This window comes from Balaenoptera ricei, chromosome 8 (genome assembly GCF_028023285.1).
Source record: "Balaenoptera ricei isolate mBalRic1 chromosome 8, mBalRic1.hap2, whole genome shotgun sequence".
NCBI lineage: Eukaryota > Metazoa > Chordata > Mammalia > Artiodactyla > Balaenopteridae > Balaenoptera > Balaenoptera ricei.
The window spans coordinates 19,465,121-19,491,856 of NC_082646.1; the positions used below are offsets into that span (position 1 = coordinate 19,465,121).

Genomic DNA, 26,736 nt, shown 5'->3' on the forward strand with positions numbered 1-26,736 from the left:
CTCATCATTTCTCACATCAGAATTAAATCATTGAGAAATCTTATAAAAACTGAAAAGGGGCTTAAAGCATAATCAGGTCAATCTCCCTGTCTTCAGGTGAAATAATAGCAATAACAAATAATAAGGGAAGAGGCTATATATTGAGCACCCACCATCTCCCAGGATTCTGCAGTCATAATCCTCACAATGCTACACAGGTATTGCTGTCCTCATTTACAGAGGCCAGCAGGCTGGAGCTGGAGAACTGGGATGGGAACTCATGCTTCATTTGAAAGTCCATGGCCTCATGACCTATCTCACTGTCTCTGGGTACTATTAACCCCATTAATAAACAATGCAATTGATATAAGCTCAAAGTGATTTTTGCCAATTAAAAAGGTGACAATGAGTATTCAAATGTGATTGAGAACAGTCAGACAAATGTTAAAAGCTAACAAATTCCCCAGACCAGAAAATAGGAATTACAGCTTCCATTTTCTTGTCAGAAGAATCTCAGATTTCTCAAAATTGTTCCCCTATCATCTCCTCTTGCCAAGGGCATCAATTCCTCTTTTGGCTGTTCTCACCTCCCTTTCATCTCCTCAATTCACATTTTTTTCTCCACTTTTCTTATTTCCTTGGTTTCTGTACACTTGTCAGTTTGCTTGGCTGACCTTCCGGTACATGACCCATCTTATTACACCTTATTCTGCTTTCCAGGCAGCTAAGCATCCTGATCTCTATCAACCGTCTACTCTTGGCTTCAAGGACCTCTTGCCAAATATTCCCCAAATCCCCCACCCTATCCTAGTCTCACAGGTTCAGTCATCAGTAAATCCTATAATGAATTGTTCAATTACACTGAATCCTGTAAAAGTGGATTTGTCATTTGAATTGTAGGAGATCAAAGCAGCATTAAAGTTTTCTTCCCACACAGGAATTCAAACACATTTTTGTTTTATATTGCCTAGCAACCACAACACATAGAAAAGCACAAATGAGTGCACGGGATGGGAACTGTGCCCAAGTCAGAGCGTAAACACTGAGTTAGTGTCATAGCAGACACAGGATCAGTCTGTCCAAGCAAGGACCTTTCAAACTCTGAAACCCCAAGGAAACTCACCATCTTGGGAAAGTGTTGCCCCTTTGTTTTCCTGCTCCAGAAAGGTGATACTTCCAGGTCCAGATTTCTTATCGCTCATGCTCTAGGGAAAGCTTTAGGACAACTACTGTGAGTTTTCAGCCAGGAAGAGGCAAAGTAAAGAATGCAAAAGCCCTTGTTCAGTGGTTGTAACAGCAGCTTTACAATCCAGGGCCTGGCCTCTCCTCTCCCTGTTTGCTCTTCTGAAAAGATTGTTTTTGACAGCCATGGCCCCTGATATCAGAGGCTATTTTTTGGCTCAGCCCATAGCCAAGACTCAGAAAGGGCAGAGATTAGAAAAAAGCAAGCAGGTGTATTGAAAAAATGTGTTCTTTTGATCATAGTAAAGTTAAACCATAGAAGGAAGTTAGAGAAAGGGAAGCTCAGATAAGGAAAAGTGATGCAAGCAGGAGATGACAAAAACAAAGAGCGGCAGGAAATAATGACACCAGCATTCAAGCCAAGCTAGATAATAAAGCCCATTTAATCTCCCTGAATGGCTGTGATTTAACCAACCTAGAATAAAAGACAACCTTTTCTATGTTTAAAAAATTGACCTGTGTAATCTTCTTGAATGCTTATTCTCATGTGACACAAAGTCACAACAAAAGGAAAAAATAATCTAAGTAACATGAAGGATGTATACTTCCTGTACTGGTTCAGATCACAGCGAGTCATTTCTTACTGATTAATCACCCTAAGGAAGGTGCCATGGAAAAGACGAGCTGCACACACCAAGGCCAAACTAAGAGTTTAAGTGCCAGACCCTCATCTGGTCTCAGGGCTTTCTCTCTTCTTAGGTTTGTCTTATTTCTTTCTTAATCTATTTATACCTTTTACCCAAACCACCTGGGAAAACATCCACTGTCACCTCTATATTTGCCAAACTGCATTGAATTGCTTGTCATGCTCTTGTTGGTTCCACTCTCTGTCAGCTCCTTGAGGACAGGTATTGTGTCTCATTTCTCTTGGTGCCCCAGGGCCTAGCATGGTCTCTGACCCAGGATCAATCAATACATATTTGCTCAACTTCTGGGGTAATGAATGAGTTCTACATTCATCGCTGTGAAGCAACTCAGTCAGTATTTGACATAAGTGAGAGAGGTGACCCTGCACACACAAAAAGTCATGTATGTGAAACGTAATTTCTCCATAGGGATAATACTGGAAAGCTAGTCATAACTAAGATTTATATGATGCTAATTCTAGACCAGGCATGATTACTTATATTAGTTAATTTAATCTTTACAAGAACTCTGTGAGGTAGATACTTTTATCTCATTCTACCAATGAGGAAATTAAAATACTGAGAGGGTAAATTAATGTCAGACTGACTGGTTTGAATGCTGTCCCTGATCTTTATTAACTGTGTGATTTAAACCTCTCTGTGCCTCTGTTTTCTCATCTGTAAAGTAGGGATAAGGGTAATAACAATACCTCATGGGGTTTTTGTGAGGATTAAGTGAGTTAATACATGTAAGGCCCATATACCTGTTCTGGCACAAATGAAATGCTAAGTGAGTGTGATCTGCGAAATGACAGAACAGGCAGTAAAGGGGTGGATGGATAGAGAGTGGGGAATGGAATTTGTGTATCACCTTCCTCAACAGAGGTAGATGGCAGGCAGTAAAGAGAATTACCCTTAGGCTTTTCCTTTTCCTGTAGAGAAACTCAAAAGCATCAATTATTTATCATGGGCCACCTACCCCTCTTGGATCTCCAAGTTGCACTTAAATTAATAGCAGGATTGTGAGAAAACCAAATCTTGCATTGCAGATTCCACAAACACAGCCTAAATGCCATGCTCAAGACAGCGGTGGGGGGCTGGGGGTTGGGGGGCGCTGGGTAAGACTTATTGATGTCACTGGACTGGCCCTCACACTGCACTGAATGCATTGGCTGATGCCAGGGTTTGGGCCACGATTTGCTAAGAATATTGCACCGATTTTAGTAGAAGGTCTAAAGAACATTTACTGTTTTAAACTCTATTAAGGCAAACATACATGAACTGAGAAGAACTTACACTTTTACTTATCTTAAACCTGATTCAAGTCTAACTTCAGAAAGTACCTATTCACTCATTGATTCAACTAATATTTTTTGAGTAGGTATTACGTTCCAGGCACTGTTCTGGAAGCTTGGAATATATAAGTGCACAAAAGAGACAGCTCCAAGCCTTCCTGGAACTTGTAGTCTAGCAAGTAGCAGTATTTCCATGGCCACCTCCGTGGCCCAAGCCACCACCATCTCTCACCTGGACGAACACCGGAACTCCCTACTTCTCTGCCTGCTTCCACTCTGACCTCCCTTCCATCCAGGCTCCACACAGCAGCCAGAGTGACATTTTTAAAAAGTTAGTTATATTATGCATTCCACTCCCCTGCTTAAATCTCTCCAGGAGCTTCCAATCATGCTTAGAATTCCAAACTCCATTGGTCTTCAAGTCTGTACAGAATCTGGCTCTCTGCCTTTTCTGTCACTTTTCTCATACTCCTCTCCCTACCACTCAGCACTTGGCCTTCTTTCTGTTCCTCCAGCAAGCCAAGCTGGTTCCACTGGGCTTTGCACTTGCTGTTTTCTCCATCTGGAATGCTCTTCCCTATTTGTCTCACGGCCATTCCTTTATATCATTTAGGCCTTAGCTAAAATGTCACATCCTTAGAGAGGCCTTCCATGACCCTCCAAAACTAGTCACTTTCTATCAAACTAATTGGTTTACTTTTCTTAATCTCATTTATCATCACATGAAATCATCTTCTTCATTTATTTACTTTTTTATTGATTAAAATATAATCCATAAGAGCAAGACCTTGCCTTCCCTGTCTTCTGGAATGATGTCTGATATAGAGTAGGGGATCAGTAAGCCCTTGATGAACAAATGAATATGAATTTGGGAAACTCTTCTCTATGGACCAGAATTTCTTCATCTATAATATGAAGGATTTGAACTAGATGTTCTCAAGGGTGCTTTCCTGCATTTTATCATGCTAAGATTGCTTTTGCTAATATTTCAAGGGGTACACCCTAATATTTCAAGACATGGGGAACAAATCCATATTTAGCTCTGTCTGAGAGTTCATAAGATTCCAACTCTGTCTCCCTTGGGCCTCTGTATTTCAGCCTGAAAAGTCCCAATTATTCATATTGTACTCATGTGTCAATTGCCCTTTCACTCCCTTCACTCTTTTTTTCTGCTTCTTCACTCTGGATCTATCACATGATTAAAATAAAACAAGTAGAAGAGGATTTATTGTCAAACTGACAATAACTTTATGGAAGATGAAGACCATATTTCAAGTTATATCCAGTACCTTCATGATGCTGCTGAATGTTATGGGAATCTTGCACCCTGTCACAGCACATCATTCCCTGCAGAGGGACGTGCACCTGGAATTAAATGTTAAGCATATGTTGTGTGACAGCCACTGTGTTAGGTGCTTCCACATGCATTATCTCATTTAATCACTATGGGTGCCCAGCGAGGTAGGTATTATTATACTCATTTTACAGTAAAAGGAGTTGAAACCATGAAGTGTGAAAAATCTTGCCTGTGGTTATACAGTGGTAAATGAAAGAGTTAGGCTTCTACCTAGCCTCAGATCCCACTACCCACCATGATAACATGTGTTGAGTGAGTACAGTTATTTCCAGATTGTTTTCCAGAGCCCGAATTATTCAATGCTCACTTGTCTCTGAACTTTTTTTCATACTGGGTGTCTCATCACTGGATTGCCAGCTCCCTAAGCAGAGTGCCAGACATTCTGAACACACAGCAAACAGTGACTAAATATTTGTTGAATAACCCAACAAAGGAATACAAGAAAATTAAAAACTAGAGTTTTCAGCCTTTGCTTCTCACTTATTCTCTTTACACAGATGCTTAGACATCTTCCACTGAAACTTGTAAGGCAAGGGTTAGTTAATTCAAGTTGAATGTTAGGGTTTTACAAGTGTAGGGAAGCTGCTCAGAGCTACAGAATTGGATATGAATGCCTCTTGTAAGGCTGTTATGTTACTAGGACAACTGCAAGGCAGGTTAGAGCCAATAAGTTCTGATCAATAGATAAAGTATATTACCTCAACATCTTGGATTTGTTTATTATATTATTCATGGCTTCTTCTCAAAGACAACTACATCCAAAATTCTGACCACACTCTCTACACTGTTAGTTATATAGAGTTAGGTAGCAAGACAACTGTTCTCATGCAAATCTGGTGCATCCTTCTTTCATTTTCATGAATAAGAATGCAGAGCATGGTTTTTTTTTTTTCCGCATATTCAGGCAATTTAATGTTAATTCTTATAACGTGTCCTGACAGGAAAAAAATACAGAAAGAGAAATGTTCTCAGAGGAGCCTAGGCAATTCCACAAGGTTGAAAGAAAGTGATGCCCCCATAGTTTCATTCCAGGTCCAGGCAGAAAGGTCACAAGACTATATTGCCTTCACTGTCTCAATACCCACAATTATCGTACTTAACTAATTCATTCTCTGTATCATGAAAACTTAAAGATGTTAGAAAATCAGCTCAAATCCAACATTTTGGAAGTAGCTTTAACTTTAAGGAACTTAATGTTGTAATATGAGACTCCCTCCCCCACACACCTACCTACACACTGACCAAATATGTAAGCAGAGGGGAAAAGAAAGATAGTTCTCAAATGGCTATTTAGTCTTTGCTTTGGGACACAGAACGCTGAGAAAATGCTTGAGGTTTCCTAAATGCCACCACCATGAATGTACTGCCCCTGGGTTCCCATCAGGGATAATGGAGGTTCAGAAAGTCCATGACTTGCAAACCATTACCCACTTCACGATTCAAAGAATGTTTGACATGGACATCAGTTAAAGCTTGTTGGTTTGGATTACAATTTGCAATACATTTTCAAAAAGAGTTAACCCTTGAAGTAATCCTTATCCAAAGGGCTGCTGCTTTTCCAAGTGCTCTCTAGCAAACTTGCCTCACAATGATCAGCTTGGGTTTTTTTAAAGGGCTTCTTGCCATCTACTGACCTGACAAGCCAACATTCCACCTCATCAGAAATTACTGTAGAATCACATCCCAAAGGGCTTGCTTTGAACATTTCCCCTTGAATCCCTCTGCTAAATGGTATTAATGATAATTATTACTCTTCTGATCAGTTATTCCAAACTTTTTTCATATGGTATTATCTCATCCAGAAGAGCTTATTAAGTTTTGTCTCTAGATGTAGTTACATTTATTTACCCAAACATACTCTTAAGCACTCCTAGAATAATTCTATAACAAAATCAGTACCTGGGACGAAATGAAGTAATGCCAGCAGTACAAATGCTTGTCTCTACTCTAAATTATGTAACTTACTTATGGAAACTTAACACACATAAAAGATATTTTACTGGCAATACTGTTGTTATGCATTATTACTTACTATCATTTTAACTTTCAGATTCTAGTATCTAAATTTTTCTTTCTCAATAACAAAAAAAAATTGTGATCATTCTTTATAATGTATTAAATGCTTTATCATAAAATCTCAATGGTTTTTTGGAAAAAAGTCCTAAATGAAGCTTTGTTACACAATAAATATGATAATGTAACATCAGAGGCTATTATGTACTTTACATGAATATGTCTCAGTGCATCAAGAAGAGGTGCAGAATTGTACTCAATCTGTAAACAATCAACCATTTCTCAAAAATGAGAAGAAATGTCAGTTGTAATGAAGTAGTAATGCCAAGTGTATTTTACAGAAGAAAAGTGGAAATGAAAAGAACTGTTTACTTGGTATTGTAGATGGGTGTGGTCTATTTTTTATTAACAATGACATTAAATTTTAAAAGTCATTATTTGGTTTTGAATCACTTTGGTTTTGTTTGCAAAAATGTTTGTTTTCTTTCAAGTAGGATGTGATGAAGTAATGTATAGCATAGAAAAATAAATCTGGATATCTGATTCTCTCCATCTTGTTTTGTTTTGTAAATTCTGGCCACCACTTTACTGATATCCAAAAATCGGACTCAATTAAACCATAGAGGTAATGAATTAAACATGGTTGTAGGTCTGTCTGAAAGACATGGACCTCTTTTCTAGCATACAGGCAGTCCATGTTGTGTTGGGAGCCTATTCCACTAGCAAAATAGTCATGGGTAGTTGCTATACTTTGGGCTATGTGATCCAAAATTTTTCACATTCCTGACCCTAATCAACTGAACCAGGGATTCATGATTGACCCAAAAGCTAAACATGAGCAAGAATGCTGCCTACTCAACATCACTAATTATTAGAGAAATGTGAACCAAAACTACAATGAGGTATCACCTCACACCGGTTAGAATGGACATCATCAGAAAATCTACAAACAACAAATGCTGGAGAGGGTATGGAGAAAAGGGAACCCTCTTGCCCTGTTGGTGGGAATGTAAATTGATACAACCACCATGGAGAACAGTATGGAGCTTCCTTAAAAAACTAAAAGTAGGATTACCATATGACCCAGCAATCCCACTAATGGGCATATATACCCAGAGAAAACCATAATTCAAAAAGACACATACACCCCAATGTTCATTGCAGCACTATTTACAATAGCCAGGTCATGGAAGCAACCTAAATGCCCATTGACAGATGAATGGGTAAAGAAGATGTGGTACATATATACAATGGAATATTACTCAGCCATAAAAAGGAATGAAATTGGGTCATTTGTGGAGATGTGGATGGACCTAGAGACTGTCATACAGAGTGAAGTAAGTCAGAAAGAGAAAAACAAATATTGTATATTAATGCATATATGTGGAATCTAGAAAAATGGTACAGATGAACTGGTTTGCAAGCCAGAAATAGAGACACAGATGTAGAGAACAAATGTATGGACACCAAGGAGGGGTGGGGATGGTGGTGGTGGGATGAATTGGGAGATTGGGATTGACATATGTATAAAATAGATAACTAATAAGAATCTGCAGGCTTCCCTGGTGGCGCAGTGGTTGAGAATCTGCCTGCCAATGCAGGGGACACGGGTTCGAGCCCTAGTCTGGGAAGATCCCACATGCCGCGGAGCAACTAAGCCCGTGAGCCACAACTACTGAGCCTGCGCGTCTGAAGCCTGTGCTCCACAACAAGAGAGGCTGCGACAGTGAGAGGCCTGCACACAGCGATGAAGAGTGACCCCCACTTGCCACAACTAGAGACAGCCCTCGCACAGAAACGAAGACCCAACACAGCCAAAAATAATTAAACAAATAAATAAAATAAATAAAAGTGAAATTCTTTAAAAAAAAAAAAAAGAACCTGCTGTATAAAAAAAATAAAATAAAATTCAAAAACTAAAATAAAATAATATTCAAAAAAAGAAAAAAAAGAATGCTGCCTAACTGATGTGCTCTATTTTGGAGAGTGATTAACAACTTAATCATATCCTTCCTCTTGATATGTCTTGAAATCATTATGACAAGTAAGACACACTAAAGAGACACAGCGGCTGAGGGACACATTGAGAAGGCATTAAGCAGTACCAGAAGTAGAAGCCATAAGGCAACAGAGTCTGGAATAGGCAGAAGCTCTGAAGCAGAAAGGAAAGTTGCAAGAAGAAAAATCAACCATGGCAATGGAAGTGAACAGGGAAAAGCAGAGCAAAGTAGTTGAGCCACAGGTCTGGTAGATTACCAGCCTGGTTGATTGGCACCAGAATGTTGCTATGTTGTGATCACTGTTCTTGTTCCGAAGGACTGGTTGTGCAAGCTGAGGCTGTTGTTTCCTTACTTCCCCACTGCAGACTTACAATAGAGTGCCACCCATCATTTGAGGTAAACTAGAGCATGTTCCTTGTCATCTGAAAGGGCGTAATGAAAACAGCCAGCCATAGCTACATGTAGAAATCTGTTTACAAGGGAATTCTTCAGGGTTGGGACAGGAAGTTTCTAATGTCAACAAAACTGACTTTGATTTGCTATTGTACAATTTTTAAGTTCATTTTTTTTCTAATTACTAAAGTGAAGTTACACTCAGTACAGAAGACGTGAAAATTGCAGAAAAGCTTGAAAAGAAAAGTCACTCATAATCCCCACAACCAGAGATACTGCTGTGTGTGCCTATGTCCACAGAGCATTTTAAAGCAGGGGTAACAGGATGTTATACTGGGATCCAGCCTGTCTCAGTTTTAGCTGAGGCATGAAAGCAAGTGATTCCACATACTCAGTTGAATTGTGAGAAGACCAGTAAGGAGAATTTGCTTGGTAGGATTTATAAAAACAAACCAAAAAAAAAAGAAAGTCAAAGACTTTATCCTATGTTTTCTTCTACTTTTATAGTTTCCAGTCTTATGTGTAAGCCTTTTGAGTTGATATTTGTGTACGCAGTAAGGCAAGGGTCCAATATCATTCTTTTGTATGTGGATATCCAGTTTTCCCAACATCATTTGTTGAACAGATTATCCTTTGCACTTCGTGTATTCTTGGCACCCTTGTCAAAGATCAGTTGACACTGGGACTTCCCTGGTGGTCCAGTGCGTAAGAGTTCATGCTCCCAGTGCAGGGGGCCCAGATCTGATCCCTGGTTGGGGAACTAAATGCTGCATGTATGCTGCAACTAAGGAGTCCGTGTGCCACAACTAAGGAGTCTGCATGCTGCAACTAAGAAGCCCGTATGCCACAACTTGGAGCCCGGTGCAGCCAAAATAAATACATAAATAAATATTTAAAACAAAATTTGATACAGCCACTATGGAGAGCAGTATGGAGGTTCCTTAAAAAACTAAAAATAGATTTACCATATGATCCAGCAATCCCACTACTGGGTGTATACCCAGAGAAAACCATAATTCAAAAAGACACATGCACCCCAATGTTCATTGCAGCACTATTTACAATAGCCAGGTCATGGAAGCAACCTAAATGCCCATCGACAGACAAATGGATAAAGGAGTTGTGGTACATATATACAATGGAATATTACTCAGCCATAAAAAGGAAAGAAATTGAGTCATTTGTTGAGACATGATGGATCTAGAGACTGTCATACAGAGTGAAGTAAGTCAGAAAGAGAAAAACAAATATCGTATATTAACGCATGTATGTGGAACCTAGAAAAATGGTACAGATGAGCCGGTTTGCAGGGCAGAAGTTGAGATACAGATGTAGAGAACAGACATATGGACACCAAGGGGGGAAAACTGCAGTGGGGTGGGGATGGTGGTGTGCTGAATTGGGCGATTGGGATTGACATGTATACACTGATGGGTATAAAATTGATGACTAATAAGAACCTGCAGTATAAAAAAACAAACAAACAAAACAACTAATACTAAACTTTCATTGGGTTATTTGTATGGAAATATGTTAATATAAATGTTTCAGACATTACATGAAATTTCTAAAAATCTTATATGTTCTGGTATAATGTTACAAGTCATAATTCTAGTTATTACTTTAAACTGTATATCTCAGAAATAACTAAATTTCCTTGTCAATTGTATTATTATGAACTTTCTTCAAATCTTTAACCGTGGTCATTTTTAAGTCTTTTGTCATTTACAGACAGTTCTGGGTGTACTCTGATGCTTTTGCAAATGTGTTCCTATAAAAGGGTTTCATCTTCAAGGAATTCATGGAAAAGACTCTGACAAGTACAGGTTTCTGGTAACTGACTGCACTGCTGAACTGAATGAATAAGCATTTTCAGAACTCTAATGAAAAACTGATGAACTCATAAAAGTGCTAACAAAAGATCAAGATAAAAAAAAAATTAATTACATGGGACTGAGTGAACTGATGAGGATGATTATAATTTTTGTGACTTTCTGTTTGAATTATTTAAAAAAAAAATCCCACAAGGACTCAGAGGCAAAGAATATACAAATCAATTTTCACTGCAAAGTAAAGGAGCTGTTACAGTGGAGGATTACTGGACTGAATGTCAATATTATGGCATAGTATGAGTGTGTTTCATGTTTGGTAATTGCAATCATTGTTGCTTTTGTTGTGGTCATCCATTTACAATGGTTGGTGTCAGTCTATTTATCTCTTGTAAAAATAAAATACAGTGTGTGTGTGTGAAAAAAAAAAAAAAAAAAAGAGATCAGATTTGTGGTTACCAGAGGAAGGGGATGAGGAAAGGGAGAATTGGAAGAAAGTGGTCAAAAGGTACAAACTTCCAGGTATAAGATAAATAAGTACTAGGGATATAATATACAACATGATAAATATAATTAACTGCTGTACGTTATATATGAAAGTTGTTAAGAGATTAAATCACAAGAGTTATCATCACACACATTTTCTATTTCTTTAATTCTGTATCTATATGAGATGATGGATGTTCACTAAACTTATTGTGATAAATCATTCATGACATATGGAAGTCAAATCATTATGCTTTATGCCTTAAACTTAGTGCTGTTTGTCAATTGTATCTCAATAAAACTGGAAGGAAAAAAAAAAAGATCAGTTGACATATATGTATGGATTTATTTCTGGGCTCTCTGTTCTGTTCCATTGGTCTATATATCTATCTTTACACCAGTATCATACTGTTTTAATTACTGTAGCTTTGTAATATATTTTGACATCAGGACGTGTGATGTGATTTCATGGATATGACATCAAAAGCATAGGCAACAAAAGCAAAAGTAGACAAGAGGGACTATATCAAACTAAAAAGCTTCTGCACAGCAAAGGAAACAACCAGTAGGGTGTAAAAGCAAACTATGGAATAGGAGAAAATATGTGCAAACTATATTTCTGATAAAGGGTTAATTTCTAAGATATATGAGGAACTCCTACAACTCAATAGCAAAAAACCTAATAACCTAATTTAAAGATGGGCTAAGGATTTGAATAGACATTCCTCCAAAGAAGGCATACAAATGACCTATAGATATATAAAAAGATGCTCAATGTCAACAATCATCAGGCAAATGCAAAGTAAAACCACAGTGAGATATCACCTCACACCTGTTAGGATGGCCATTGTAGTAGTAATAATAATAATAATAATAGACAACAAGTGTTGGCAAGGATGTAGAGAAATTGGAACCCTTGTGCACTGTTGATGGGAATCCAAAATGGTGAAGTTATTATGGAAAACAGCATGGAGGTTCCTCAAAAAATTAAAAATAGAATTACCATATGATCTAGCAATCCCACTTCTGGGTATCTATCCTAAGTTGAATAAATACCCACTTCTGGGTATTTATTCTAATTGAAATCAGAGTCTAGAAAAGATATTAGCACTCCCTGGTTCACTGCACCATTATGAATAATGGCCAAGATGTAGAAACAATCTAAATGCCCATCAATAGACAAACTGGTAAAAGAAAATGTGGTATATACATATAATAGAATATTATTCAGCTGTAAAAAAGAAGGAAATCCTGCAATATGCAACATGGATGAACCCTGAGGACATTATGACAGATGAAATAAGCCAATCACAGAAGGACAAATAATACATGATTCCACTTATATGAGGTTTCTAAAACAGTCAAACTCATAAAAGCAAAGAATATATTGATGGTTGCCAGAGGTTGGGGGAGGGGGAAATGAGGAGTTACTAATTAACAGGTATAAAATGTCATTTATTCATGAATGAATAAATTCTAGAGATCTGCTGTACAACACTGTGCCTTTAGATAACAATACTGTCCTGTGCATTGAAAAATCTGTTAAGGGGGTGGATCTCATGGTAGGGTAACAAGTCCCCTTACCCACATTGGTTCAGAAGAGCAGAGACACAGAGAGTCTTTTTTTACAGAGGGGCTTCAACAGTACCACTGAAAGAGCTTAATGTATATCCCTTAGTTTTGGGGAAAGGACAACTGGTGTCTAACTCCTGCCTAAGAAGCATAAGTTTGAGAAACGGGGGCCAGCCAGACTAGAGTGAGGGAAGTAAGGGGAGACTGAAGGGAGATTGCTCAGCTGGCAGTCAGTCCTCACTTCCAGAGTTTCTCATGCATGAACAGTTCTACGCATTTCCCATGGACAAGACATGGGCCACAGGAGAGGCTGAGGGGGGGTGAGGTTCTCTTAGTTCACGTCCACGACAGCTGGCTCAAGAGGCAAAGAAACCTTAATAGAAAGGCTGTGAGTGAATCACAAGATTCCTAGGGACATAGAGGGGTTGGCAGAGAGCAGGGGAGGGCACATCATGGTATCAAGAGAGCTGCAGAACAGAGCCTGAAAACCCCACCTGAGCACACAAGAGGCAAATTTAAACATCTGCCCAGCCTCAGAGACCGTGAAGCCACCTTACAGCCACCCCAGCCAACAAAGAGCTTCCTAACATACACCCCCACCCCCACCCAGACATGTACCTCTCCTCCTCTCCATCCTCCGCTTCAACTCTGGAATGGTCAAGAACCACCTTCGAGGGGATGGAGAGTAGAGGCTGACGGGGAGAAGGTAGGATCAGACCCCTCCTCACCGTTACAGGCTTCTCACTGCCGCAAGCTGTGGCTGTGTGAGCGGAAATGGCTGCTGCTCTGAATGACACTGGAATTAATCAGGGACTGGACAATCTAATTATTGTATTGAATTGAGACAGTGGTTTTGTGTCTTCAAGTGACCAAAGGATGTTTACTTCCTGAGAGTGAGCAGAAAAGTCATGGGACAGCCCTTGTTTTTATCCAGTGGCATTTAAAGGCAAAACTAAAGGTGCTTTCTGATTATATCCCATGAGTCCTGATTTCTCAACATGCCAGTTATACATGTATACATTTTTCAGAATGTTTTTAAACTATAAATACTGTTTTTCAGCCAACATTTCCCACTTAGCATTATATTAAGAATGCTGCACTACATCAATATCCTTTTACCATTGTGTCTTTGTGCCATAGGATATGTATCTACTCCCCTAACATTAGATACGAGTCATTTCTAATTTTTCACAGCCATAATGTTGAAATGAACATAGTTCCAGCCTAGCATTGTGCACCTCTCTGATTAGCTTCTTAGGATAAATTTCTTTGAAGTAGAATTGCCAGAAAGAATGATCATGTTTTAATGACTGATGAAATACATTGACAAATTGCTCTGTGGAAAGCTTATATCAAATTTTTCTCCAACCAGCAGATTCTATATGTGTGCCAATTTTCCCATATCCTTGCCAACAGTAGTTATTATTGTTATTATTAATCTTGATAATCTGATATCTAATAAAAAATAATTTTTTCATTAAAAATTTTCTTTTATTACTGGAGAGGTTGAACATTATTTCATATGTTTATAGGCTCTGTGTCATTTTTTTAATGACTTACCTGCTCAACATCTTTGCTTATTATTGTAACCCAGGTGTCACTGAAAATATTAGTTCTTTGAATCTTAAGGCAAAGGCCAAAAGAATGGCAGAGCTGGCAATTCTTGGTATTTGCTTCAAAGTGTAGCTCACAGACCAGTCTGTGTGTTACGTAGTGGGGGCTCAGGTTGGCCACTACGACTTGCCACAGAGCAGTGCTAGATGTTGTCTTCAGAGCACCTAGTTTTCTTGGTGGTTTGCCTCCTATTGCTCTTGCCTCTGTGGAAGTACAAAGAGAGGCATCATGTGGCCCGACCACACAGACACTATTGTCACAGATGCTCTCTGCATTATCTTCATCTTTTCCCACCCAGTTGCCTCAGACTGGCATAGTTGCATAACATCATTGTCTGAGCTTATGTAAAGTTGCTGGGTCTGGATGGTGGGGACAATCAGATGGGTTCTAATCCCTTTGTTACTGTGGCTGATCAAATAACATCTATGTGTCTCATTTTCCTCATCTGTAAAACTTCACGACCAGACCCCAGGCTTACCTGTCTGGACTTGTTTCCCATTACCCTCTCATTTAAACCCTATGTACCAACCATTCCAAACTCTTTGCATGCTCTCTGGGCCTTTTTCCAAGTTTCTCTTTGGTTTGCAATGCCCTTCCTTAAACAGTTTTTGGTCCCATGATTAACTCAGGGCTGACACTTAGCTAAAGGTTTGAAAAATGTTCTTTGAGTGAAAAAAAAAAAAGATTCAATTAAACTATAATGAGAATTTAAATTTGTAAGAATGATTTGAAAGCACTAGGAAATTTAATATCTAACAGTAGGAAAAGATACGTACAAAATAGCTGTGATATAACACAGGACATGATAGACCTCTAAAAGAAAAACAGATTCTCTATTCACAACACTTCTGAGTTAGTGTAGACCCCACAGGTTAAGGGCTCAGTCCCACAAAACTAACTCCACTTCAGACACCAACCTCAAGTCCAGACTTCTAGGACTTCGACTGACAGGCTGTAAATTGGGGGTTTCCATGACCCCCTCGTCAGGGTTGACAACTTATTAGGACAGCTCACAGAACCCAGGTAAATTAAACTATTAAACTACTTACTATTACCAATTTATTACAAAGGATATTTTAAAGGATACAAATAAATAGCCAGATAAAGAGATACCTATGACAAGATCCAGAAAGGTCCTGAGCACAGGAGCTTCTGTCCCCATGGAGTTTAGGATATGCCACCCTCTTGGCACGTAGAGGCATTCTTGTTCCCAACCCAGAAGCTCTCTGAACTTTGTTGTTTATTGTTTTTATGGAGGCTTCATCATGTAGGCATGACTAATTAAATAACCAGCCATTGGTGATTAAGGCTGGGGTGAAGTTAGGGGGTGGCTAAAATTTCCAGCCCTCTAATCACATGATTGGTTCCTCTGGCAACCAGCCCCCATCCTCCAAGAGTCACCGCATTAATGTAAACTCAGGTGGTTGAAAGGGGCTTATAATGAATAACAAAATATACTCCTCTTACCCCTCCCACTCAGGATATATTAAGGGCTTTAGAGGTTCTGTGCCAGGAACCTGGGATGAAGACCAAAACTATATATATTTCTTACTATATCAATCACATAATAGAAAACTGAGACTCTTACCAAGCCCAGCCAAGGCCCCACTGACTGTTCCCGGCCTGAGCCCCAGTGCCCACAAAACTGCCCCTACGTCCAGCAGAGACGGCAGCAGCCCCCTGGACCCAGGCAGCCCACAGCCCCGGAGACCTCAGGCCCCATCAACAGTGGGGACCCCCCCCCAACCACCATACTGGAGTGATTCCAACTCAAAGGACACCCAGAGCCACCATCTGGTATCTGCCAGTTTTTCCAACTGACCTGTATCCTACCCAGCACCTCCCTCCCCCACTTTCCCACAATTCATGACATCAAAACACCGGCTTTTCCCCTTTTTCCTTGAGACTCAGGAGGGCCAAAGCAACAGCCTTTTGCTTTTTTTCTCTCCCTTACCAAGGGTTAAAGGAAGGGATCCATCCTTATTGTTCAGAGGCACCAACTCCCTCCCCTAAATCAGGCTGAGAAGGAAACAGCCAGCTCTTACCTCCTCCTGGTTGTTTTTCTTTCCCACCCCAGTTTATTTTTTGTTTCCCCACTACCCCCTACCTCTGAAGCCATTTTATGAACTGTCATGTGCCACCTGAGCCTCCAGTAAAAACAAAAACAGGCTTTCCTGTTGAAAAAACAAAAAAAAAAAGAAAAGAAAACCGAGACTCTTGGTTTAAGATTAATTCTGGCTACGGGCTGGGAAAACATTCCTGAAGATGGGTCTTAAAGGCAGGGAGATAAGCCTTGTTAGCTCAGCGTCTGAATCCACCATTGTTCCTCCCCAGTGAATGGTGGAATGGTTTGGAAAGTAGGTACAGGGTGTGTGTGTGTGTGTGTGTGTGTGTGCGTGCGCGTGTGTATGCGTGTGTGTGTGCACACGTGCAGAGGGGGGATGCATGCAGGCCATCATTGGCAGAGAGTAATCTGAGCAAAGGAAGCGAAGTAGGAGAGTGAAGAACTTCATTTTGTTCTTGTTTTATTTTAAATGGTCATTGGAAGTTTATATTTGCTGGCCTTGCATCAAGGGAAATTGTCCAACTTTACTCGTGGAGGTCAACCATTATCCATTAATATTTTCAGTACTGTCCTGGTCATTGGGTTATAAATAAGAATCCCAGAAACTCTGAAATTCTCTCAATTCTTTGGTACATATACACAGAAATTCCAACACTAAGATCATGCAAGTCTTCTGGAGGCTCCTATGCTCTTATGTAAAGAACAGGGCTTGGAGGGGAAGCCAAATATTTCTTCTTGTGTTCTCATGCCTATCACTCACACAGCTGGTGACTGCTCCCTGCCTCAGCAGATTCAACTGAAAGCCTGAGATATGGAGAAAAGTGCCACATAACCCTTTAAGACACAGTGAATTTCTATTTTATCAAAATGATTTTGTGCTGCTCTGCTATTTATCATTTGCAGAAAAAAATATAAACAGCTGGCCTAAATCTCATTCTCTATGTGAAAGATTGCTAAAAATTAGTGAACATTTAGCAGAAGTTACCGAGGGTGAATAGATCTCTGGGGAGGATGAGGGAAACAATTCGGTTGACGGAATGCTCCAGCAAGCCAGCAGTTTACCCACAATAAATAAACACGAGCTCTTTTCCTTAGGACTTTAGTTCCCAATATTGACATGAATAGCCTTCCTGAATTGAAGATTTACATATTCTAACTAGAAATTAAAGTTCAGTAAGTGTGTCATGTAGACTTGATTCAATGGAAGTGTTAAGAAGCCATACTTGGAAGTCATTCTCCCCTTAGCCACCTTCCACTTACCCACATCCAACCACCCTTCAAGGCCAGTTTCTTTATGAAGTCTTTCCTAATAATTTCAGCTACCATCCGTCTTACTCTCATTTCAAAATCCTACTGTCTGTACTACCCATTAGGTACTTAGTCATGTGTAACCTTATAATATTATTTAAATTTTCAATTGTCCACCCAAATAGATTATAAATTTCTTGGGCTCTGCGCTTTGCATTTACCATAGAAGTCTGCATATACCATAGAAGTTTGCATAGCCCATAAAAAAAAATAGTAGGTCCTCAAAATATTTGTCAATGATTTCTTATTTTAATAAAGATGAAAATATCACTAATCTTGATCCCCAAACATGTTGAGATTTAAGTACTCTACCATCATGCTAAACTTGGAAAGGTGTACCTTTTCCCTTTATCATCGTTCCTACTGAAGATACCATTCTCAGCCGCACTGCTTTGAACCTAGAGGTATGCGTTCAACATATTCAGGCAAATTCTGAAATACCAGGGCCAGTGGTTTGCCAGGGGCTTCATCCTGGTGCACAGCATCTTACCTGATGGGTGCTGAGTAGCACAAGGTAGAATGATGGCTTTGCCTCTCTCTTCAGTGACTCTGGACAAGCTTCTGGACAAGATCCCCAATGCCCTAGGCTGGTGGGCAGGGCACACAGAAGACGGGATCCCCCACTTGCTGAAGGTGAAATACATTTCTGCTGAGCTCAGAATGAAGAGAAGGGTGCTGCTGAAGAGCAGCTCACTGCCACTTCAGAGGGAAACAGCCACTTGAAATGAAATGTCTTGCTTTTTTTTTGGAAGGGGTGAAAAGGTGTTTTAATGATCAGTTGGTCTTAATTATTATTATTATTTTTTAATTATTTATTTATTATTTATTTTTGGCTGTGTTGGGTCTTCGTTTCTGTGCGAGGGCTTTCTCTAGTTGCGGCGAGCGGGGGCCACTCTTCATCGCGGTGCGCGGGCCTCTCACTGTCGCGGCCTCTCTTGTTGCAGAGCACAGGCTCCAGACGCGCAGGCTCAGTAGTTGTGGCTCACGGGCCCAGTTGCTCCGTGGCATGTGGGATCTTCCCAGACCAGGGCTTGAACCCGTGTCCCCTGCATTGGCAGGCGGATTCTCAACCACTGCGACACCAGGGAAGCCCGATCTTAATTATTTTTGCTATAATAGGAGAGAGATAAAGCTCCTGACGGAAGTCCAGAGCTGAAAGGGAGGAAATGAAACCCGCTGCAGTTTCCTCTGGCAGGCGGGTCCTGTGGGCCAATCAGTCCCCTCCTCTCCTGTCAGGTGGCTGCTTTCAGCTTCTCCCCAGATGTCCTTTACCAGGCCCGTCTGGAGCTGGGGAACAAGTTTCAATCTCCCTAGTCAGAATTCTGCTTTGAAATCTGCTTACTCCTCCCTTCACCCCCAATCCCAGTGTCAGGCCTAAAACGAACTTAACTGCTAAGAGATAACATTCATCAAGAGATAACGTAATTTTTAAATGTTTACAAGTTGATGGATGGAGGAATTGTTGTCCTTTAACATTCATACATATTACCTCACCTGGGACTCACAAAGTGTAGAGGCCACTTGAATCTACCAGTTTCAGTGTAAACAGTAGGTCAAATACCAAAAACTCATCAAAGCCAGAAACCTGAGTTCATATGAACACTCCTTCCCCCTCCTCCTCCAGCCAATCAGCCACAAAGTCCTGCTAATTTAACTGTGCAAATATTTCTTGAATCTTTCCCCTTCTCTTCACCCCTAGTCAAGGCCCCTAAACATATCTGTCTTCTAATCTGGGCTTCACCCTTCATACAGAGCCATCCGCCTAAGAGGCAAATGTGACACAGTCACTCTGTTGCTCAGCATTTCAATGGCACCTCCTCACCCCCAGTTTGTACCCAGCCCTCTCTTGCAGGTCATTGGCTCTCACTCTGTATTCCAGTGCTAGCCACTGCTAATGGTGCTGCAACTCCAACAGGGTCTTTCACATCTTTGTGACTTATCTCCTCCTGCAAGTCTTCCCTGAGACCACACATGGGGTTAAATGATCTCTGTGTCCCTGTGTGCAACTACCTTATCACCTGCCCCATTATAGTGAATATACTGTTTTCAAATCCATCTCCTTCACTACACTGAGAGATTGTGGAGAGCATTTTAGTATCTCTGGTACTAAGATCATGGTAGGATCTCATCTGTGAATAAATGAGTGTTTGTTACCTAACAGAAGTGTTGTTGAGTCAATATACTGAAAAAAAAATCTACCCTATGGGGCTTTCACTCTCAAGAGGAACACAGAGGTACCCGACTCTGACCCCTGATGCTGTGAGGTGATGGGAGGAGGGTCCTGAGGCAGTGACAGGTTCCCAAGACAGTTGCCGTAATGCTGCAAATGGAGAAGCTTGTCATATCTGGCAGGTCCAAGAGAAAGAGGTGAAATTGTAATGCTACCCCCAACACGTAACTTTGATGGTTGATTGACCTACAATAAAAAAAACTCCTGATGATGACCTACCTCCCAGGAAAGAAGCCAAAGGAGTAGTGAGGACCTGGCTTACCTCCCCAAGAGACCCAGGCCCCTGGAGGTGTAGAATCTTCCATCTTTAGGGGTTGCCACCTAGGAGTGCCTATAGTACCTCAGAGATGAAGCTCAGATGAGCTAAGAAGAGAAGAACATTTTAATCACTTTGATGATGAAACTGTAATTGTTTTGCAGCACTGTTTGGAAACTGTGACACTTACAACACTTAGTTGGCTTTTAGACACATGAAGATTGTTTATAATAAAAAAATTCACATTTACGTATCATTTTGCTCCCTTTGAACTCTGCTTAAGGATCTGGGAGGCCCGGAACAAGAGGTTACATGCTGACACATGGAGGAAGTGAAACAAGCTGGGGAAGCAGCTGGAGCCAGAGCTCAGGGGAACTGGGTGTACGAGGTGCGAGGCAGAGCTAGGTGAGGGGTGGTGCATGTGGCTTTGAAGGTGGAGACAGCTACCCTGGAGGGAATATGTTACTCATAAAGAGTTTTGCCTGGATGGCAGCAGCAAAGCAATTAAACAGCTGTGGACAGACATGACCTAATGTACTGGCCTTTCCTGTTGTCTTTGGTGGAGCCGGTGCCACAGCCTAACCTACAGCTAAGAATGTTTGGTGGGGTGTGAGGTTGGGAGTTGCTGAGAATAGGGAAGAAACTGATGTCCTTGAGGAAGAAGAGGCACTAGCAAGCAGGCCGAGTGGAGGGATGGCCAGACCCTCCTGACATACTCCCCCACAGGGAAGGTCATGGTTAGCGGTCCCCACAGCAAGCCCCAGTGATTTTTCTACTCTGAGGAGTGAAGTACCCAACACCAGCTACTTCGGGGACAACTTTCAGCAGACAGAGTTCTCCTTTGGCCTTCGGTGATCCTGAAGGGGACTGCAAAGTGTAAGCTCAAGTGCAAACGCAGGGATTCAGCAACTCAGACCTGCCCTCAAGTGTGCACGATCCAAAAGTCATGCTTATCTACCTTATGGCATCTGCAAGAAAGGAAGAGAACCACACATAAAATACACAACAGATATTTTAAAAATAGGCCGCAAAAAGTTCTGCAGTTTAAACATTTAAAAATGAAAAGAAAAACCTTTGTTGCCATCTGGGCTCTGACGCAATTTAAATCAAAATGCTGGCTTTTTTAGGGGATTTATTTAAGACCCCTAGGACTTTCCTCAGGCCACCCGGGAGCCTTTGAGGATTCTGTGTGCAGCACTCCTCGGCCCCATGGTCACTCCTGCCTGTATCACAGCAGCACCTCAGCTCACTGAGGGGCTGCAGAACAGCAAGTGGCCGGCCTCAGAAAAAGGGGGTCTTGTCGCGAAGCTGTGTCACATGGACAGCACTTGGGTCTCACCTAGACTGAGTCTATCTGGTGTGGCTGTAGGGGTGAGGCTGACGGAGATCACAGGGGTCCCAAGCTGACCCCCACCCATCATAGCAATCTACGATCACAATCCACACATTCTCTCAACTGTTGTTTAACTCCCTTAAAGCTCAGGTATTAACTTCCCTTTGAATCCACACATTTCCACACACCTCCATCGCTTAGTGTCTGGATCAGTTCACCCGTAGAGAAACAGGACATGCTGCACAAGTGCCACAGGGCCCAGAGTCCTGTGTTCTAGTCTCACATCCACCCTTGGGCGTTACTATGGTCTTGAGGCATTTTGAGAAAAGAGAAAAATAAGGATAATAATATCTCATCTGGGAAAATAAGAAAATAATATCTGCTGTTCCTACTTTAAAGGATATTTGAGAGGATCCAGTGAACATGGTAAGCTTTAAAGTACTGCATATATTTAAAAAGTCACCAATCACATATTCCTGAATAATTACAGAATCATCAAAGAAAGAGATCTAATTCCTTTCTCTTTCTTTTGACCAACTTGTAGTGAAACCAGGCTGCTTTACCCTTTCAGAAACTCTTTGGGCTTCCATGCTGTCCTTCTTTAGCTATGTCCTGTTTCCTCACGTTGAACATAACCACTCAACAGCCAATGTGAAGAACCTATGACTAGAATTCGGTTCAAGGAAGCGAGTTCACAGCCAGGATGTAATCAGCTCCTGGATATTACAGCATTTGTGTTTATGTGTAACCACACTAAGTGGGCAGTAGAACAAAATAAAAACAACAAGAAGTGAAAAGCAATTCTTACAGTTGTCAGACTAAACAGCTCTAGGGGCAGAAGGTCCTTTTGATCCTGCCAAGAAATTCTCAAGTGGGAAAGTACTAGAAACAAGGCTTTTTACATTTGTGTCAGGCATATCCCTCTCGGACTGTCCTTCACTAGCAGTCCAGGCTTTCCCTTCCCAAACCACAGGGTTTCCTGAGAAATCAACAGTCCCTCAACTCATGTAAAGGAGTGGCCTATAGGAAAGATGTGACAGGCGAAGTCACAACCCAATGTCCAGGCAACCAAGATGGGATCCCTTACTGCATATTAGGTCATCTGGGAGCTTTAAAAAAAACACCCATATGCCCAACCTGATCACAGACCAATTTGGCTGGAATGTCACGGTGGGGCATGGAATTGGGCATTTTGAGAGTTCCCCAGGTGGTTGTCATTTCAACCAGGGTTGAGAATCTCTTGTCTTCACAGAGCCTGCAGTCCAAGACTTGTCATCACGGAAGCCAAGCAGACACATCAAATGTATCTTAGTGTACAGGTCGGCATACGGAAAGGAGAGGCAGTGTGAGTACAGAGAACCCAAGTGCAACCCCCTTCCTGGACAGGTGAATCTTACTGCCTGCCAAGTCAATATTATATCATCTTGAGCTGAGCTGGATGGTCTACGGCCCCCGCTTAGAACATCCAGCAATAAGTTTGCCCTAGGAGGTGCTACAGATTGGATGCCTTATCCTAGGGCAGCCCATTCACAGGCTGGCTCTCGAGAGGCATCAGGTGACCTGGCCTAATGGCCATGAACACCAGAATCGGACCAGAGAATGTATAAAGAGTCAGCCAGTTGAAAAATGCAGCAGCATGAAGTGAGGGAATCAAAGGCATCCTAGGAGAAGGACAGTGTGGGCTGTGAGAGGCAAGCAGAGTAGCTGGTCCCTAGAGTCTTGGTTTCCCAAGTCCTTCAAATTCCAGATTCAGTCCACAGGTAACTCTTCTGCAAAGCCCTCTCTATCTAAAGTGCCCTGAGTGAGACTCTTCCTCTCCACCCAAAGACCCTGACTAACCTGAGCATGTTGGAGGCTGACCACGGCATAGGAAGAATATCCAGAAAGGTGGGGAGAAGCGGCAGCACAGAGAAGCAAGGGCAGAAGACGGCCACTCCCAAAAGGTGCTGAAGCAAGAGACAGAAACTGTAAAAGAGCAGAGTGAGCAAGGGCAATAAGTACAGGACAACTGGAAAGAAAACTCAAGACAATTTTCTGGCAGGGAAGCAAAGCCTTAGCAATATAAGACTGGGCAGTGAGAAAAAGTAGAATCTAAAGGACGACAGAAGAGGACAACAGGGATGGAAGGGAAAAGAGGACAAGAAACAGTCCTTTCCCTGCTCTGCTCTGTGCTGCTGGGAGAAGACCCCTGTAAGCTGCATTTCCCAGGCTCTCACTACCAGTTAGATGCTTCCAGCTGGCTTCAGCCAGACGCTGGCGGGAGACTGGAGGGCTGGAAGGGAAAAGTCAGGGTATTTCTCCTCTTCCCTCTGCCTCATGCAGAACTTCTTGCAGTGATTGTCTCTCCCACGTCTCCAAATCCCCAGACATGCCTACCATGGTCCCAGTTTCTCATGGGGGACCCTAGCCTGTAGGGCTTGGCTAACACCACCTGCTCCCTTTTCCTCTCTAACCAGTGGTGTGCTAGAGCCGGCTTGTACTGGTTTACAAGAGCAGATTGTAAATATTCAGGAATTTTACAAGCTGTTTGTTAAACTGCTTCTAGCTTGAAATTAGCCAATGCTACAAATCAAGGCTTTTTCTCCAGGACAACCAGTTATCAGCACACCACTGCCTCCAGGCTCCCAGCAGCTGCCAATCTCTGGTCAGCCTCACTGTCCCCTGATTGGTTTCTCTCCCTCTTTTTATCACCATGTAACTAACCAATTCACCGCACTACACTCTGTTTTAAATACCCAGTAGTTTCTGTTTTCCTGGTGCGACCCTGAGTGATAAGCAATGATCTCCTGAAGAGTTTTACCTGTTCCCCTGTGAATGGTAAACATTAAACTCACAACATATGTGGTTTTAATTTTGTTTGCTTGTTTGACTAGGAATCCTGTTAATCACTTACCCTTTTAAAGCAAATTAATTTCGTTATAAGTTAAAAACTTATACCCCCCTAATAAGGTATTTGTTTGACTAGGAAAAGAACCAGATCTAAATGACAACCAGGTCACTTGATGGATATCTCAGGATGAGATAATTGAGGTCTACCCTCAATTAGGTTTGCTACCTGTCATAGAAAATGGAAAGAGGAAGGAAACTGAAACACACACGATCCATTAACTATGTGCACTGATATACCTATAACAAACAATCACACTTCTCAGTACTAAAGCCTTTTCCCTGCAATTTCCTTCTTAGGTTTCATGAAAGCTGATGTTGCAGCATTTGCCTCATCAGTTCTTTGTTGTTGTTGATATTGTTTTGTTGTTCCATAGTCCTTTCTCTAAAAGGAATAACCATGGGCCCTAGAAGCAGATGGAAATAAGTGGTACCAGGACAATTTGCTAGTTATTTGGGAAAAAAATCAATTTATATAATTATCCTACCTTATAGGTAAAATACATATCTGATCAATTAAAAAGTTAAATTTTCAAAAAGATTTTAAAAACTAGAGGTAAATGTTGATCTAATTTCTAAATGGAAGAACTTTCTAATCTAAAAAACAAAAAGAAAAATATTTAAACTTAGTACATTACATTATGTAAATAGGAAAAAAAAAAGCCTTTTCTCAGATAAATAGCAGTTAAGTGCAAACTGAAATCTGGGAAATATATTTGCAATAAGTAGGACAAAAGTCAATTTCCTTAATGTATAATAGAGAGATATATAAAGCAATAAAAAAACCCAAAACACACTGAGACTCTGTGTCAGATAGTGTTGTTTGCCTTCTAGAATCCATTCCCCCTAGTTCCCCTCCTTTTTGGTTTTGCTGTGGGAAGCAAAGTGTGCAGTCCTAGGGGATGGATCACAAATGATTTAAGCCTAACATTTAAATCCTATTACTTGATTTCTCAATTCCCTTGCAGCAAAGGGTGGCTTTATGACCTGGTTCTGGTCAATGAGACATAAGGGGAAGTGTGCTGGGATAGCATTTGGCAAAGCTTTTACTTTCATAATAAAGGGGACAGATGCAGTTGGCTCCACCCTATCCCCTCTCTCCCTCCCTTGAACATGGATGTAATGTTTGGAGCAGTTGCAGCCATTTTTCATTGCAAATATACCAACCTGACATCCTAAACCACTAAACCAGCTAGCAGTCGCCTACTTCTAGATATCTTGTTATGTCAGAAAACTTTATTCCCAAGTCATTAAAGCCATGATTAGATCTGTTATTTGTGACAACAAGCATTCTGAATATAAATTCTGAAATACAAATGGGCAAAGGTATAAAGAGATAATTCATAAATCATGAAATGTAAATAAATAGTAAACATATGAAAAAAAGTTCAAATTTATTATAACCACAGTGTCAGAAATTATTGATAAATCTATTATAAGAATTTTTTAGCCTACAAAATTAGCAAAGATTAAACATAATAATAATAATACGATCCAGTGCTGGGAAGGGTATGGTAAAATAGGAGGTTTTCCACTGCAAGTCAAGTCAGTGTTTGGTAGAACATTTTTGAAGAGCAATTTGGTAACAGGTATCACGAATTTAGAAAGTATTTATATCATAAAATAATGATTCTACATTGTGGAATTTACCTTAGGGACACACTTTAAATTGAATTAAGGATGTAAGCACAAATGTTTGTCCTGGTGTTATTTAACATAGTGTAACAGAGAAGAACAAACCTGACTCCATATTGAATCTATTCCTTTAGCTCTAACCTGTGTGCTCTGTTGCCTGTGCTTAGTCATGCTGGTTCTGAACCTTTTGTAAAAGAATGTTGCCTAGAGCCTGAAATATACAGGATAGCCCATTCTCAAGAACATTGTGACCAGAGCTAAATGGACAGTTGCAAGAACAAAGAATTCTGGCACCAAGAAGTTTGCAACAACCAGCCACACCCCCTCCGCTTTTAGTATAAAAGAAGCCTGAATTCTAACTTGGGTGAGATGGTTCTTTGGGACACTAGTCCACCATCTTCCTGGTCTGCTGGCTTTCCGAATAAAGTCGCTATTCCTCGCCCCAACAACTCGTCTCTCAATTTATTGGCCTGTGGTGCAGCAAGCAGTATGAGCTTGGACTCGTTAACAATAGCAATGAGAAACAAAAGAATAAGAGAAAACTGAAGAACCTAAAATATTGGAATGATTAATTAAACTATAAAATGCATATAGCAGAATAGTATGCAGCCACAAAA

General features: G+C 40.8%; 1 protein-coding gene across 3 annotated transcripts in view; it reads right to left on the minus strand.

Annotated features, from left to right (window-relative positions):
* The window catches only part of EXPH5 (exophilin 5), a 74,010-nt gene that overhangs the window by 36,482 nt on the left and 10,792 nt on the right, over window positions 1–26,736 (minus strand). Inside the window, exon 1 of one of the 3 annotated variants that reach the window (XM_059930397.1) lies at window positions 15,520–15,585. The exons of the other annotated variants lie outside the window; for them this stretch is intronic. The gene's annotated coding sequence lies outside the window, so the exon portion shown is untranslated. Of the gene's footprint in view, window positions 1–15,519; window positions 15,586–26,736 lie in introns of those variants that run through there. 3 annotated transcript variants of the gene reach the window in all.